The sequence below is a fragment of the Taeniopygia guttata genome, chromosome 2 (assembly GCF_048771995.1).
Source record: "Taeniopygia guttata chromosome 2, bTaeGut7.mat, whole genome shotgun sequence".
NCBI classification, from domain to species: domain Eukaryota; kingdom Metazoa; phylum Chordata; class Aves; order Passeriformes; family Estrildidae; genus Taeniopygia; species Taeniopygia guttata.
The window spans coordinates 39,449,809-39,462,036 of NC_133026.1; the positions used below are offsets into that span (position 1 = coordinate 39,449,809).

Below are 12,228 nucleotides of genomic sequence, written 5' to 3' on the forward strand. Positions count from 1 at the left end.
CACACCTTTTACTTCTATTTACCCCTTCATTAATTAAATCTTGTTAATTTTTCTCTTATCTTGCAAGAGACATACATCAGGATATCAAGGTGGTTGCCCATATTAACCCATTTTTCCTTTTACTTTACCATCACCAAAAGATTGAAGCAATTTTCTGTACATTTTGATTCAAGTCGCCCAGATCTGGTGATTTGTAAACATTCTTCTTAAAGACATGGTAAAATTTTTCTTATTTTTCAGTGGACTGGAAAACATCTGAAGTGGCATAGGATTATGACCTGCTTTTCTCCAAAAACAGAATAGAAATATCTATTCTCAATTTCTTTCTTTTTTTGTCTATTGAAATTTTGAATGGTCCTATTTTTGCTTTGCAAAGATTGTCTTTTATTATTTCATCTGCTTGTACTATGACTCAAAAAGTCCTTCTTATGCTAAACCTGGCAGATCTTTTTTTCCATTTCTTTACCTTCCTTCGGGTGTTTTGTCAAGTGCTAAGTTCTGACTGGTAGCTGCTGTTTACCCCTCTCTTACACTGTTACAAAGCACCTGCCCTGTGGTTTATATTTACTTCTTTATTTACAGTGGGAGGTTCAAAGCACAATACCTGTATAATAACAGCAAACCAGAGGGCATGAGAAGAAGATTAACACCATTTCCTCTGTCACAGGCTGAAAGAAAAGAACATCTTAAACTTCCCCTGGTACCCCAGTCTTTGACTTTGCCAGACCCCTAAGCCACGTAGAGCACTCAATACTAACTTACCCTTAAGAGGTGTGATAGCCTGAGAGCAGGAGGTTTCAGGCTTAATATAACACATGTAGGGAACATTTCTGTGTTGAAACCATTGTTTCATGATCTCCACAGCCCTGAACTGCTGTAACTCTGCTGAACACATTGAGGTCAACATTTCAAGGTTTGTTTCTTAAACAAATTATAATATTGCAAGGATCCTGGAGCTTGGAGGCTTGCACATTTTTTTCTTGGGGTTAGTAGTTCATGTAGTGACTGTTTTCGGTGATGACTGAGGTGTAGTGAGCTGTGCAGAGCAACCATTATATATAGCAGGATGGAGGGGCTGGTAATCAGGATCACAGAGTAACTCAGGTGGAAAGGGTCAGGAGGTCTCTGGCTCAAACCCCTGCATAAAACAAGGTAAGCTTCAGACCACGTTGCTTGAGGGTTTATCCAGTTGGCTCTTAAAAATCCTCCCAGAGACAAGACTGATTGTACAGCATCCCTGGGCAGGATGCTTTGCTGCCTGGCTGTCCTTGCGGTGAAAATCTTCTCCTTAAATCTCATGAGAATCTGACTGTGTTCCACTATTGTGCCCAAATTTGAACAGCTTGGTTCCATGTCTTCCATGACTTCCTTGTACACCTGTTGTTAAGTCCTTCCAAAGCCATCGTATCTCCTGATGGAATAAACCCACCTCTCTCAGCCTATCCTCATAAGGCAAGTGTTCCTGCCCCAATCACCTTGGAAGTTCTCTGCTGAACTTGCTCTGGATCATCGGTGCCTTTCTGGTGTTGCAGGAGGCAAGGCTGGACACAGTACTCTACATGTGGTCTAACAAGTGCTGAGTAAAAAGCTTCATTCATCTAACATCTGACTCTCAGCCCCTATTTCTGCCTTTCTTCACAGCTTTTCCAGGTCCCTTAAGTGGATTGCTTGTACCCAGCCTCCATTTTTCCTGTCATTACCACTTCAGTACAACAATCTTTTGCCCTGCTTTTGAAACTCTCACAGCTCTGCCTTGCAGTCTGCCTGAGTAATCAGTATTCAGAAATAAAAGTGATATTTTGAAAAGATGAGCGCAGGTCTGGTTTTGCTAATGCTGGCTGCTGTGGCAGACTATACAAGAGAAACCAAAGAAAATCAAAAAGTTCTTCTGTCCCTTCCCAGAACAGAGAGTGACAATAATGGATCCGTTTCCTACAGCAGCAGCCATGGGGGCCTTTTCTTTGCTAACAAAATATGCCCTCTCTACCCAGCCTACAGCAATTTTTATCAAGGAAAGCCTCTCAGCACTGCCTTGTTATTAATTCTGCCTGCATGGCCCCTCAGTGCTGTGGCTGCCGCCAAAGGTAGACTCAGGATGAGGCATTGCCAGTGAATGTTAAAAGCAGAAGAAGTCCCAGAAGCCACAGAAATGGATGCAAAACTGTACATTCTCTTCTCAGTCCAGAAAAAAACCAGCAAATGTTAGTTGTACACAGACTTCACGGAACATTTAAGCTAAAGAACCCTGAAACGTCAGGGGAATCATTCCAGATGTTGTGAAAATGGATGTGACTCTATAAACAGAATATTGAACATTTCATTTTATGAGGATGGCCTGCATCACTCGCTACAGTGGCCAGATAAACCTGTTCAAGATCAAACTTTTCTATTAGTCAAGGAGCAAACCTCAGCCATGTCTTCCAGGTTGGTGAGCTCTGAAGCAAATATGCACAGGAGTGCCCAGTATGCCATGAAAACTATAATTAATATAGGAATTAAGTACCCCTGCAAGGAGAGGACAGATTATATAATATTCAACAATTAAAACAAGGCAAATTTTCATGGCATTCCTGAAAACTCACAAAACTTCTGCGTGTTCTTAGAATTTCAAATTTCCATACCTTCCGTTTCCCACATGCTCTGTCACAATCCTTTCTCAGCCCAAGCCTTCACTCTCCTTCCCAACTGGTGATCCTGGATATCACCTTTCTTTCCCAGGGTCTCTCAGACTCTTCCTGGCAGGGTCCATCTTGGGTCTTTCCACCTGTGTGCTCTGTATCAAGAGCAACAGAGGAAACAAGGCTGAGATTCATCAAGTGGGAAGCTGTGCAAAGACAGAGGGCTTAGTGTTCTTTGACAAAGTGGTTTTGAAGAAGGAAAAGGAAAGTTTTCCAGGGGGTAGTTGGCAATCAATTATGGCACTTACAGCAAGACCACATATTGACCATGTTGGGGTGCCTGTGGAGTAGGTGCAATAAACATGAAAATGAACCTGCGTGATTAAAATCTGCAAGACAGCCTGATGTGCAAATAGAAGAACAAGCAAGAGTTTGGGGTTCTTATTTCTTATGAACATGTTTTTTCCATCCTTTAGCTCAAGCTGTTGCAACTGCTCTCACAGACATTTCATAAATTCGTAAAACCTCTAGGCTACCAGGCCCAAACACCCAAATAAATAGCTCATTCAACTATTTTCTAAAAACAACACCATTCTGTGATCTATGATAACAGAAGTAAATGAAGTAAAACACACAAAAAATAGAGTAGCTGGTAACATGGTGATTGGGGTGCTCCATTTTAAAATAAGGCTGTTGAGCACTGCCAATACCATAATTAAGGATAATAGAAACCATTACTGCATACTGATTTCCTGTGATAGATCTGAATTTTCCTCAAAAACCACAAGAATCAGTAATTGTAAAGATTATACAAATCTGGTCAGCATTACATCAGCCTGGGAATGTATTTAGTTTGAATCACTGAAACACATATATTGACAGTTGTAGGAATTGACTGAAAGCTCATTAAGGACTGTTCTAAACTGGGAGCTTAAAGAGGAATTTAGACCTGATCCTCATTTGCTTAAAGTAGTAATAAGGTATTTCAAGAAAATGCTTTGCTGAGAACAGTAAGGTGAGAAAGTCTGCTCAAATGAAATGGCTTTTTTATATTATAATATCATTCCATACAATCCAGTGCACATGGAAGGTCATTCAAGCCCAGGGAAATATTTTTTCCATCTCACTGTTACTTCTTTCCAATTTCTGGAATACAGAAGTGTCCAGTGGTTGTGGCAGCCACTGGGGGAAAAATGTCTGCCCCAAATATGCACAGTTTGAATGCTTCAGAAAGATGATACACAGTGTGAGGCTGTAACCCTCATGTTACAGAGGCTGACCCAGAGACACTGAGTGACTGCAGTTGCCAAAGGTGACAATGGGAATCAGCAGCAGCACCAGCCACTGGCTTAATGACTGGTTTGTTGTCCCTGAAACTATCAGTCTCTGAAAGGACATCTCTCTTCCTGATTGTTTTTTCTGAACATGCTTTGCTTTTTAACGGGTGGTGAAACGTAATCAAAGAACATATTCATTACTGATGTTCGGCCAAGAAGTTTCTACTAACATCAGCCTCTTTTGCTCCATACAATGCCAGTTTCACAAATCCATTTGCATCACATTGGGGAAGTCCTATTCATGCATCATTTGCAATATGAACCATCTGTTTTACTCAAAACAGAGATAACAGACAATGCAGTCTCAACACTGAAGGGATTCAATTTTTAATCTTTGTGCACATTTGTTAAAATTATCTACCTCTGAATTTCAAGCTTAAAAATACTGTTAGAACAAACACTGACCTGCAAAGATGATAGTGATTTAATTAAAAATGTATAAAATGTCAAAGTTGGCTTAATGCTCCTGTGGGAAGGAAATATGGCCAAGTTTCCACCCGTCTTGAGTACATATTGGCTTATATTAATTGCTGTGGAATGAAAACTATCTTTTCAATCAGAATTAATTATAAATTAAAATTAGTTAAAGTGTATTTATCTTTGATGGTGACACTGGCACATACAAAGCTATATACAATCTCTGTTGTAATGATTAAACTGTTCTATGGCCCATTCTCAAGATTTCATGTCAGAGGAACCAATAACTTCCTTTTCAGCTTCAGTAGAGTATTTATATATTCAGATCTACAATAGTTATTCCATCTCAGCAGAGAAGTAGCCAATTTTTCCCTAATTAAAGCCTCATTATGCCATCTTAATAGAAACACATAGCTCTCTTCCACCTCAAAACACTTGCTAAGTTTTAACAGTGCCCAAGGACACTCCATAAATCAGTAGTGGCAGTACAATTAGTACTGAGGATTTCTTGGCTCTTAGGCTGCTAAGCCAGCTCTCAGTTTCCATCCCCTGCCCACTCTTTTTGGTCTATATCAAGTTTTGTAGGTCATAAATACACGCAATGTCAAATTAAGTACCCCTTATCACAGCCTGCCCACTTACTCAACAACAACAAAAGAAATGCTGTAAAGAAGGAGAATGAATATTCCTTGTCAATTGTCTGTTTACCAAAAGAGATAATGTGATACAGCCTGAGGGTTAATGGGCTCTTTTCTTCCCCTTTCTGGCAATATATTACTTGTGCTATTCTGACAATATAAAATGTTCTAAATAGTAAACAGAGAGATAGTTATTTTTTGTATAAGGTACCATATTTTTATTTAACATCCAAGCAACAGCTTCACAAATGGGGTTGAAATGTAAAACAAGCTGTTTCCTAGCATCAGTGGAAAAACCTTCCCAGTGACATTAAAGGGAGATCTTCATGGACTTCAGCCTGGTTAACATGGCACACAGTACAGCAGGATGTCTGCGTTCCTCTTACTGTACTGGTACTAGACAATAGGTTAAGGGATGGGAAGAACCACACATGTCTTTTATCTCCGAAACCAAACAGGCATAAATAGACAAATATATTTACTGGTATTAACTTCCAAGGCTTTCTTCCCTTAGATTTCTTTGCAACACCTGTTGCCACATTTTGTAAGGAGCAATTTCATAAGCCAGTGTAATACAACAGGCTTGGTACTTCTCTTGCTGTCTAACCTAAACCTTTCTCTTATCTATTTTCAACCATGGCTGTGTGTTTCTTTATCATCCCCTTCTTCAATTCTACAGCAAAATAAACCTTCCTTAGATATTGAAATACTCTCCTTCACTGAATGGACTGGGATGATCATGGCTCTGCCTCTGCTCACAATGTCCCTGAGGACAGAGCCCAGGATCTGATTTGACGTTGTGGCTGCAGCAGCACAATGGGGGTCAGGGTTCAGCTTGTTGGCCAACAGGATCCCCACAAGAGATTCTCTACTTCTGCACCAGTGAACATTTCCTACAATTTCCTTCCAGGTCCAGCTACCTGACCTAACTCTAATAATGAACAAATCTTCTTGTGGTCTCATCTTCTTGTAATGTTAGATGCTCTTTCTCAGCCTCACATTCAAATCCTGATGCTAGGAAATGCTTATTTTTAAGTCCATTTTGCATTAAAAACCCCATGTTAGTACCTTACTCCATCTGGCATCTCAATCAAAATTTTGGTTTATTTGACTGCTATATGTTTGATCTTGTTTTGTAGAGTCTTTTGCTGTGTTTTTCTTTCCAAAAATCTTGGTGAATTCCAGGAGAGGAAATGCTCTCATCATCTGCACTGGGATTTTGTACAGAATTAAAACAAGCAATTGTTCTCTCATGTGTATTGACATATTAATGACAAATTTCCCTGCTTCATCTCCACAGATCTCCTTGGTTCTCAAATGACCCATAATCTGTGGAGGAGGAAGGATGGTCTGAAAGCCCTGGTACAGCATTTCCTGAGCCCTGCAGATTCAGCGTCCCACTTGTGTAATCTGAAGCTGTCACTGCCACATGGATAAAAGCACCTTAGTTTAGAAGCATAGAAATGTTCAACTCATTAGATTTACCAGGCCTTCAGCTGCCTTCCAGATGTGATTCAAAGTGCTGGCTTGAATCAAAGTCTGTTGGTAATTCCTGGACCAGATATTATTTTAAGTCAAAAGAACAAATTTCTTTTTTTTTTTTCTCCCACAGACATAGGAAAGAGACAGATGATCATCTACCCTCTGGCTCTTTCCCTTTTATTAATTTTGTGTTTCAAGGAGTGAGAATGGGGGTGAGGAGGCATGTTGGAATTTTTTCGTCTTTATCCATTTGGGTAAAGAGAGAAACTGGTTTTTTTTCCCTCCTCTAGTTTACAGATGAAGAGGTGTTCTACCTACTGTATTGTTTTCTTTCAGTTCAATAAAAAGGACTGAATAAAATGCAACATAAAAATCTTACTATTATCTCATTTGGTTTTTCAGACTGAACTAAATGACTGCTAAGATATAGAAGAGAATGAGAAGAGAACTCGCTTTTATACCACAACCCTCAGAAAAGTTTCTTTTTCTGACAGAAGTTAAATCTGCATTTTTCTGTAAGGCTACCTTAAGCATAACTGTCATGAAGGGCTTATATCATGTTGTAGCTTCTGGGTATTTCTGTATTGTTGTCAGAATAAAGGTAAGGCTGGTGTCATGAAATGCCAGTAACACCATGCCCAGCATAATGCAGATAAGCTAAAAGCAATGTAACCTTTAAAAAAAATCAAGCTGCTATTTAGCTACTGCACACATTAGCTATCAGGCACCCCAGGCTATAAAAGTGGATGATGCAAGTGTCTAACCTTTAGTGCAAATATATTTGTATGTGAATTATCCAAGCTTTGTGACCTGTGGCTTCCTATCCAAACTTACCTTCCGGCACAGAACATGGGATGAGGCATTTTTCAAATCACAGGGAATTAAAAAAGAAGGCGGTTTGGCTAGAGAATGGGAGACAGAAAAGTCACATAGCAGGGAACAGGGAAAGTGATTCAGGCACTGCTTCATGGAAGTGGGAGATATGCAAGGAGCTGATGCAAAGTATGACAGCAAGAAATATGAAGGAAATATAATGGAAAGTTGTTACATCAATTTAGACCTACTCAGGCACCATGGATCCAATGCTTTTAAACAGCCTGTGAGTCCACATCCCCCTTCTTAATGTCCAGTCAGCTGTAAATAGAAGATTGTAGATTAAATAAATACCATTGTAAATGACAACATTCATCTGTCTAATTACCTGCTTGTTGCTGTAATTTATCTGACTTGCAAATCTATCTCCAGGAAGGTGGGAATAATTTAATTGCTCCTCAAATGAAGGAAAACTTGGCAGACACAGATCTGTAGTTACAGGTGCTGAAAGTGTTTTCAAGCATAATATAATGAGGTATTTTATTCGGGTAGTACTCTGGGGGTGCTTGGTTGGAATTGCAGTTGAAATCATGATGTACTGTTCTGCTCCATATTCATTCTGCTCCATATTCGTTCTGCTCCATATTCACACACAGAACATATACTTGTTTCAGCTTTTAAAAACAACCTTTTAACCAAAGAAGCATGCAAAATACTGCATGCTTGTTTCACTTTAATGTTAGAGCACACTGTGGATTTTTAAGTCTGAGCAGCAGGCAACAGCCTATAATTAGTAATGATGAGAAACCTATAAATACGTTAAATATTCTTTTTGTTTTCCAGGAGATTATGTGACTTTGGGTTTTCTTTTGCAGGAGAATAGCACATTAGTCTAGTAAATAATATTAATGACAGACTCAGGCCTGTTCTTCAATAGCAAGAGACACTTCCCTTAGGCAAGGTAGGATAAATAGGAAAGGCATGCAGTTATGTCCAAGGGAGGTTGTAATTATCTGTGACAAGTCAACTGTCTTTGGATTTTAAAATGTTTCTTTATAGGACTAAAAAACTGAAAATATGAAAATAGAAAGTCTCTGCAGACCAGTGGAACGCAGGCAATGGTTGTTGTGCAATTCATTTAGTAGTGGCAGGCAGCTGCCTTCCAGACCCTCTCCTGCCAGAACAAAGAGGAGTTTACAGGGGAACGGAACTTAATTCCTACAGTAGCATGTAGAGGTGTGGAGAAGCATTACACACATTTAACTGCATTATATCCTACTTTCCTTATGTGATAATCCTCACACTATGCATATACGTAAATAGGCATTTGTTTTTAGCACAGCCTTCTTCCCAGAAAACTATTTTGAAACTCCTTTCAAATGATACTCGCAATTTTTTTTTTTTTTTTTTTTGATATAACGATGATTGTTCATGCAAATGCAATGCAAGCTGAACATGGGTATCTCTCTGGGATTAGAGTGCTGAGTGTCCAGCCTGGGAGACCAGCTACAGTAATACCAACACATCCTTAAGCAGAAGGATAGCACCTGGCAATGCACATAACACATGATTACTGTAAACTACAGATTACAGCCTTCTGTGTCCTCCTTGTCAAGTGTATACACACTGGTGGCTCTCTCAAAAACAAGCCTGAAGCAATCTGACACACAGATTAGGAATCGACTACCCTCATTTCAAACCTCCATTTCAGATGTACTCAACCTGCAAGGCTTGTCTTTCTGTTCACCTCTGTAGTGAAATACTTACTGGGTTTGAAAAAGAGAGGAGTTCTCTAAGATCTCTGTTTTAAATATTCATAGTCCTTGGGACATTAGTTTGGAAAAATTTCATTGCCATCAGTCTAAAAACAGTCCCATCTGTGTTGCCTTACACTGGGGATAGGAGAGTGTCACTGAGAGCAGCCAGGATGAAGTGCCAAGTTTCAGCTTGTGTCGAAGTGATGCTGACTGCACCCAGGTACAGCTCTCTCATTGCAGCCCGTCCAGTGCTTGGCTACAACCCCTTAGAGTATCCTTCCCAGCTTGGGTTCCAGAAGGAGGCATTACACACTGCCCTTGTTCCCCACCCCATGACAGATAAACTGAGCATGGGTTGGGATTTTTTAATTCCAAACTGCTTCCAAACTGCTGTATAGAGCTGCTATGTGTAACACAGTCTGTCTCTCACTGATACTCGAGTGCACCCTGATCCACTATTGGAGGGGGCCATGAAGCTTCGGTGGGGTTGACCAGAGAGGGTGTGGAGTGTCTCTCACTGGAGAGACACAAGAACTGTCTGGACACAATCCTATGCCATCTCCTTTAGGACAACCCTACCTGAGCAGAAAGGTCTTCCAAGTCATTTAGTTCCTATCAGGAAGAATATGCTGCTCAGAGCTCTTCCTAACACAATTTCTGTTTGTTTGCTTGGACTGAAAGCATTTTTGTTTGGTTTGTTGATTTGAGCAGGGAGTTTGGACCAAATGACCCCAGTTTGATCCTTTCCAACCTGACCCGCCCTGTGAGTTTATGATTCAGTGAAATCAGTTTTTGCTTGATAAAAGGCTGGGCAAGTAAAAGACATCACACTACAACTCAGGATGACTGTATACACTTACTGTGACCAGGGACCTTTTTTCTCTTGATCCCAGTGATGAGCACCTGCCAGTGTCACTGGGACTATGGTACTGTTATGGAATGAGATAGACACAGCAGAAAATAAATTGGAAGGAAATTACAGTAAGAGGAGCACAGGTATACATATACATATACATATACAGGTATACATATACATAGCACATAAACATGTGCAGTCCTTGTCACTGTCTGCTTGCACACAAAGAGATTCCCTGTCCCCAGCCCAGCGCAGGTCTGGCTGCCTGCTGGGGGTAGAGCAAGAATCCTCCTCCCACTGGTGCTGGCTGCTGGCACCTGGTGACCTGGTCAATCTGGAATGGCAGTGACAGATCAGTGTTTGTGCTCGACATGCTCGCAGCCATGCCAAGCCAGCTGTTTTCCACATGTCCCTGCTATTTGCTCTCTCCAGCTCATTAGGTGGTGGTCAACAGGAGCAGCAGTGCTACGAGGAACTGCTCTGTGTGATGCTGCTGGTCTCACAGCCAGAGCTGCTACTCCTCCCTCCACTGCTGCCAGCCCTGCCCACAAGGGAGCTCTCCTGGCCCTCCGTGGCTCCCAGAGAGTGTAAAGCTCAGGCAGCTGGGGCAGAATCATCTCCCTCTCCACATCTGTTGGAGTATGGATAAGTTTAGCCATAGCCTGAGACTTCACTCAAGGGACACCAGCAGCTGCACAACAAGCTTGCTACATGCACATAAAGCAAAAGTCACATTTAATTGTGCATGAAACAAAAACTGACCCCCAGTGGAGGTGGCAGGCTCAGGCAGCTGAGCCAGCCTTACCAGGGTTCTGTCACTGCATCCTAATGCCAGTGCAATTTCCACAGCCTCCAGCTCCACAATCCCTCCTTTGATGTGACTCAGTGATCTTTTCAGGTGGTTAATTCCACAACCTGATCTGCTTTAGCACTGGAGAAGGTTTTTACCTGACCTGAATCTCTGCTTCTTTACATAGAGCTGATGAGCCTTCATTATATCCCTCACAGATTTGTGTAAGGGAAACGGTTTTTCTCTCACTTCTCTTCACATTTCAGATGTTTGTACAGCATTATTGTATTCCTGTGGATTTTGGCTTCTTATTGAAGAGATATGAGAGAGGGGAAGAGAGGGCATACCAAAAAAGGGATACTTAGAGATCTCCATATTAAATTATGGGAGAAACTGAGCAAATGTTTGGTATGTGTATATGCTGATGTCAAGGTAAATAAGTGTAGGAGTATGCTGTATTTTCATATTCACAAAAACTGCACATACATATGTACAAACTATTTTTCATCATAAAAATGCTTCTTTAACTAGTTGTTCATTTAATGCTATATGAAAATTCTTCTCCTCTTGAAAAAAAGAAGGAATTCTGAATACCTCTAAATACAGCCAAGTTGAATCTGAACAAAGCCTCTGTGAGAGGGGACCAGGGAGGAGTTTGTTCATTTATATGTCACTCACTGAGCCTTGTAAGACTTTTTCTCAGAGCACCTGATCCCAGAGCAGGATACCAGCACAGATGCTTCAGCAGCCTGATCCTATAGAGCAGGCTTTATCTATCTGCTTTTAATCTAATTTATAGATCATCAAGAATACAAATATTATCTGAATACATGGTAAAGGAGTCATGGAGCACAGCAGTGTGGGCTAGTACCGGAGCAGAAACCCCAGTACCCATTTGTCATAATGCCTTTAGCTCATCTCTGTGCTCCTGCAGCCAGTAAAGCTGGGTCTCTCTAGGCACCCTACCAGATACCCAGTGCTTCCCACAGGCATGGGATAAATGCTGACAGCTTTGGCTTCTGCTCTTGTCCTGATCACACTGAGGCAGGGGATGGCACAGTCCTGGGCTTTATTCCTGTGGTCCCTGCATCTCTGCTCTGCACAGAAGACTTGTGCCCAGATACTTTTTAATGGGTGGAAGAGAGCTCAGACCCAGACTTAAAATATGGCTCAGGTATACACTGGACAGGTGCTATGCTGCTGTGTTGGGCTTGTTCAGGCTACAGATTTTGGGTGGCCAAGCAGGACTTTTGGTTGCAGATAGCTAAAAGTCCACCACTTCCCTCTGTGGCCAGCTGCTGACCCTTGAGACTGCTGATCGCTTTACATTCCCCTTGCAGAGTTTACCAACAAAGCCTCTCTCCAAGGCAACTCAGCTCTATGGTCTTAGCTGATCTTCTCATGGTTTACACTGAACTGAAAAAAGGTCACAATTGTGCCATTCTCTGAGTATGAAGAAAAGCTCAGTGGTTTTCTTTCTGTGAAGCCTGAAAGGCATTTCAGATCTTGAACTGCTGGAA

At 41.2% G+C, this 12,228-nt stretch overlaps 1 long non-coding RNA gene across 2 annotated transcripts in view; it reads right to left on the reverse strand.

Annotated features, from left to right (window-relative positions):
• Window positions 1-1,013: 1,013 nt before the first annotated feature.
• LOC140682635 (uncharacterized) overlaps window positions 1,014-12,228 on the reverse strand; it is a 70,631-nt gene continuing 59,416 nt past the window's right edge. For both annotated transcript variants that reach the window (XR_012054582.1, XR_012054581.1), the window contains exons 5-6: window positions 7,557-7,626; window positions 1,014-2,773 (exon numbers count right to left, since the gene is read on the reverse strand). This is a non-coding gene — a long non-coding RNA (uncharacterized lncRNA). The remainder of the gene's footprint in view (window positions 2,774-7,556; window positions 7,627-12,228) is intronic.